The sequence below is a fragment of the Nicotiana tabacum genome, chromosome 13 (genome assembly GCF_000715075.1).
Source record: "Nicotiana tabacum cultivar K326 chromosome 13, ASM71507v2, whole genome shotgun sequence".
Lineage (NCBI taxonomy): Eukaryota > Viridiplantae > Streptophyta > Magnoliopsida > Solanales > Solanaceae > Nicotiana > Nicotiana tabacum.
The window spans coordinates 74,506,039-74,511,963 of record NC_134092.1 but is presented as its reverse complement, the minus strand read 5'-3'; positions in this window follow the sequence as shown (position 1 = coordinate 74,511,963).

The following is a 5,925-nucleotide window of genomic DNA, read 5'->3' as shown; positions in this document are numbered from 1 at the left end:
CAATGGTAAAATTATTTTTCAAGCAAGAGCTAAAGTGATGTCTGGGATTTGTGCCCTTAGAATTGATAAAGAGTTTGGCTATAACTCAATTAGCACTTATATGGTTGAAAAATTGAACTTGCCTTGTATTGAGCATATTGAACCCAACATGTTGAGAGGAGTAAAGGTAGATAAAAGTGTGTTATTACTATTCTCTATTGGAAGGTATTAGGATGCAATCTGGTGTGATGTGATTCCCATGAATAATTATCATATCTTGTTGAGAAAGCCATGGTATACCTATAGAAGAGCTTCATATAACATGGAAAAAAATAGATACTCTTTTGAGATTAACGGGAAGAAACTTATTTTTGGACCTTTGACTCCCTCACAAGTTTATGAAGATGAAAAGACTGTTAAAGAGAATATGGAAAAATATGAGAGAGAAAAGAATGAGAGGAGTAAGGGAGTGCATGTTGACATCCCAAGAAAGGAAAAAGGAGAGGTTGTATTGAGTGAAGAGAATGGGATTTCAATTGAGAAAAAGAGTGAGATTGAGGGGAAAAAAAAGAGAAGGCAATGAGATAAGAAAAGTCTTTGAGGTAGAGAGAGAAAAACAAGAGGGTTTGAGTAAAGAAGAAGAAAAAAACTTTAGTGAGAGAAAAGAGGCTAAGGGTGAGGGAAAAGTTAGTTTTGTGATAAAAGCCAAAGAGAGTGTAAGCAAGAATAAAATTTATTTACTTCCTAACCCATTAACTCATTCTTGTTTTAGTTCTTGTGATTTTGTGCAGCCACGTGTTGAAAGGAGAGGTGAGGCGCGAGAAATGGTGGTAAAGGATCCAATTGGATTCCAACATGAATTAGGCGAAATTAATTCTTGTTGGATGGTGGAAGATAAAAGCTTTGTTAAATTCTTTGTTATTAAACCTTTTGACTATTTTAATTCTTATTTACAGGTTTATGACATGGAGTTTCCTAAAGCCATTGCTAAGATGGAATCATTGCATAAAATAATACAAGGTGATGTTGTTCCATTAGTAAATAAGTCCAAGTATGATATGTATAATTGGTTCATTCACATTCTTGGCCTTCCTAGAACACCTAAGGTATTTTTGGAGGTAATGAACTATACTCTTATTTCTTATGTTGGTAACTTTATAATCTTTGTGGATGATGATATTTTGATGCATATCAAGTCATTAACTGTAATATCTAAGTTAAAGTGCAAGAGTAATTTGCTTCCTTTTGAAATTGTGTATGACATAGATGATTATGCATTCCAACTTGGTGGAAAGAGGCATGAAATTTATGAGAAGAGTCTTGCTAATGAGTTAAATGTTCTTTCTTCTCTTATTTAAGTGTCTAATGAGTTTTCATGTGATAAATTGCTAGAATGTGAGTTTTGTCTTTTGATGGGAAGTCATTCCTCTAGGCATGTTAATTGTGTGCCCGTAAAAGTGTTTGCTACTATTAAAGAGGATATGCATGATTATTGTGATGTTAGTGATAAAATACTCTTTCATGAACCTATCTATGACTCTTTCTGTGACAGTTTGAGCAATTATGTAGAATCCATTGATGTTGCGAATATTATTGGGGAAAGTTATAATCATGAGCTTGAATGTATTAAAATTTGTATTTTGGAATTTATGGGTTCTTCTGACCTTTCTGAGAATTTATATGCTTCTTTGAATAACTTACATGTAGAAGAATTCATGGAATTTATAATTGATACTTGGCTATATCATAAGAGTGTCTTATTTGATACATGTGGCAGAGATACTTATGTTAAATGGATGCATGACCAATATTTTGTAATTTCTTTGGCATGCACATGTTTGGACTACCATATTGACAAGATCGCATTGCAAATTTTATTACATAGTGCATCTAAGAGAGGTTTTTATTGGACAACTCTAAGTAGTCATAAATTTTATTGGGATGATGATATCCATATGCTTTATAAAGGAGTATTTATACCTATTAGGCTTAATTGGGTTAAGTGGATACATGGTCACTATCTTATTTTATTCCTACTATTTTTTCAGATTAGTGGATGCCATTTACTAGTGCGTGACTTCTTTTTCTTGCAAGGTCGAAATTCGAGGACGAATTTGCTTCAAGAAGAGGGAAATGATAGTCTCCTAGGAAGCTCAAATCTATTCAAGGACAAGAATGAAGCTTTGGAATCTCAAAGAGGGCCTTTAACAAAATGTCAAGCTAAAGAGTTGCAAAACAAGGTCATTAGACTTTAAGTGCAAATAAAGAAGTTGTTAATTGGGATGGAGAGCTCAAGGATAAAGTATATGAGTTGTATAGGTATTATAATTATTTTATGGTGAAAATTCATGTCCAAAAAAAAAGTGGATTAGATCCCAAGAGACATCCTCTGAAGAAGGTCCAAATCAGGCCATTATTGGACCTATTTGGCACCTAAAAATGTGTCCAAACTTGCAGCCCAATAAGTCTTACATGAAGCCAAGTTTTTATAGCATAAAAAGGACTTACTTGCTGTCCAATAAAAGTTCGATAGGCGTGATAGAAGTTGGGTACAAGTTGGTGCCAAGTTGCTTGCAAGTTGCCTCCAAGATTTCCAAGATCTTATCCATGATTGGTTTGTGACTTTCAAGGTTCTATCCAAGATTGGTTTTAACTTATTTTCATATATTTTGGTACTAGATTTATTGCTTTCCTAGGTAGTTAAGGTTATACTTTCCTTTTCCTAAGATTTTTGGAGTTACTTTCCAAGATTGACTTGGTTTTTGTTTCCTAGTGTTTTTCCTTTTCCTAAGGTATTTGGACTTGTTGTCCAAATTAGTTTAGGACTTTATTTTCTTATTTTTAGGTAGGAATTTCGTGACCCCCTCTCTATATAAAGGGGTATCTTCTTTGTTTTTAGATTTTAGATTATTATAGACTATTATCAATAAAAATTGTGAGATTTTTCTTGCACTCTTGTGTGTGGCTACTCTTGGATTTATTCTTCAACCTTCAAGACTCAACTTAAGGTGGTAAGATTAAACTCTTTCAAAATCTTAGATCACTTCTAGGTATTCAAGAAAGGTGATAAGTTTAGGCTTATTGTTGTTTTTGTTATTCTAAAGGGTCGGGTTTCACAATCTTTATCTTATTTTTAATTTTCTACCAAAGGCGATTAGTTCTTTGTTAGCTAATTGTTATTGTTAGGATTCAACTTCAAGAATAGACTTCTTGAATTCAAGAAACTCTTTCTTGAATTCAATCTATCTTTAATTTTCAGTTGTTTTTTTGTTTCTTTATTTTCTTTTAGCTTCCGCACATTTCTTGATTTTCTTTAGTAATTCTTGGACCCCTATCGTGTTGTTATCAATTTTATTTATATTATTGGGTGAGGATGAGAGTAAATGCACGAAGGGTGATTCCGTGCCATTATTTTTATATTATCATATATTTGTGGCACGAAGGATATTTCCGTGAAGGCGGAGACGAGAGACATACATTATATTGTGATATCGTTTTGTTGTGTATACATTCATGCCTTTATCTTGAGATGTTATTGTGCACCTATATTTTCTATGTGACTTGTAGTCGTTGTTGCATCCTGTGTGCCTCCACTTTATTTCTTTTATTGTTATTGGCATTTCTCCCACCTAGTTGGTACTATTATATAGATGCATGGTGAGAAAGATATAAATGTACGAAGGGTGTTGTCGTGCCAATCGATTTGATCTACATATATAAATTGGGTGAGAATGAGATAAGTGCAAGAAGGTATTGTCGTGCCATTTGATATGATATTTTCAATATATTTCTCACGCCATGAAAGTCAAATGAGGTGTCACATGATGACTGTTATTTGAAAGAATTATGTTAGAAATATAATTATTTGAAAGAACTATATTAGAAAGATATTTACTTGAAAGAATTATATTTGAAAGATCTTTACTTGAAAGAATTATATTCAGAAGATATTTATTTGAAAGAATTATATTTGGAAGATATTTATTTGAAAGAATTATATTCGAAATATATTTATTTGAAAGAATTATAATGGAAAGATATTTATTTGAAGGAAGTATATTCGAAATATATTTATTGAAAAGGATTATATTCTAGAGACTTTTATTGAAAAACTTATAGATAAAAGATGTATATTTTAAAGGACTTGATTAATTTGTTATACCTGTGTTTATTATTCGTTTGAACAATATTTATGGTGTTCCTGTTGCCTTGCTGTTTAAATCACTAGTTGATTGGTATTGCTATCACTGCTATTTATTTTTTATTATTTTTGTATGCTATATTGCACAGATTATTTGACTAGTGAGTATCTTGACTGTACCTCGTCACTACTCCACTGAGGTTAGTCTTGATACTTACTGGGTACCGACCGTGGTGTACTCATACTGCACTTCTGCACATTTTTGTGCCGAGCCAGGTGTTAGAGATATCGAACTCGGACAGAGTTAAAATGTGATCGCAAGGATTCAAGGTAGAGCTGCTTGGTCGTCGCAGTCCCTTGGAGTCTTTCCATTTTATTGTGCTAGTTAATTTCTTATTCGAACAGTATTGTATATTTGGTCCTCGTGATCATTCTATGTATTCAGTTAGAGTTCGTGACTCAATATTACCAGTCTTGGGAGGTTGTTTGTAATTATTTCCGTTGTTACTTTCTATAAAAAAAAGGCTTGAATGTTATAATCGGCTTACCTAGTCTTAAAGATTAAGTGTCATCACGACGCCTGTGACGAGATTTTGGGTCGTGATATTATTTAGCCGAAATGGTAAGAATATTTTAGTAAATCCTTGACTGTTAATATTATTTTGCTGAAATTGGTAAGAGTCTGATAGCAATCCTTGCTGGTTTATATACACCAACCTGGCCTTTTTATTTGTAGTCAATTTGCTGAATTTTAACTCCTCTACCCATTAACCTTTCTCTATAAATTAACTATATAATAAGTGATGCTTTTAATGGGACGACGAAGGGCAAATCTGAAATTTTTTGGTTTCTTAAGGGTATTGTCATATGTTGATTTCTATTCAACACATTTATGTTGATGACACGTGTATTGGCATTTTTATTAGTGTGACATATCTGGATTCCCCTTTCTCATTTTTTGAGTCCCATAAACATTTTCCTTTCTTCTTCAGCTTCTCTTTTTCCTTCATCTTCCTGGTCTTACTTCGTTAATTTGCTCTTTACATTCTTGCTGGTTTTCTTCTCTCTCTTTTTTTCTTCTTTATGGATCCTTACATATTTCTCTTTCTATCCTTTGTTCACCAATGATTGGCTATTTGGATGAGAAAAATAGCCTTTCCTAAGTTTGTAATCACTTGCTTTAGTTTTATTCTTCCTTTGAGGTACTATCTATTTAATTTTGTGCTCAAGAAATCTATTTTACTTGTATTTGTCTTTCAGAATTTTGTTAGACATCCATCCAATTTACTTTTCTATCTTACCTTTGTTCCATACCCCCCCTGTCTTTCTCAATTTTTTTCTCAGCTTTTTATTCCTTTGTTGTTCCATGTCCGCCTCGTGATGTCTTATGTGATTACGCTTTGCTTCCTCAAGTGTGTGCATGCAGGTAATTTATTTTATTTTGTATTTTTCGTGAAGCAATTCGACATTTAACTTATGGCTTGAAAATGGTATTTTGAGTACGTAACATTTCTTCTAGAGATGGACCAAATAATTGAATGGTCTCCTACTGTGCATCCGATTTCTAGGAGTTCAATGGGAAGAAACAAGCGATGACTCCAACATAGGATCTACTTGATCTTTGGGTGGTGGCTCAAATCAATATTTTGTGATTATTTAGGTGTACAATGGTAAGATAGCAAATGAGAAGCGGAGAGCTCTTTCTGTTTTACTATTTTTCGCTTCTTCTCTCTCATCATTGATCTCTTTCGCTCTCCACTTCTTGGTTTGCATTTGCAATTTCTTTATTCTGTGGAGATTTCTCT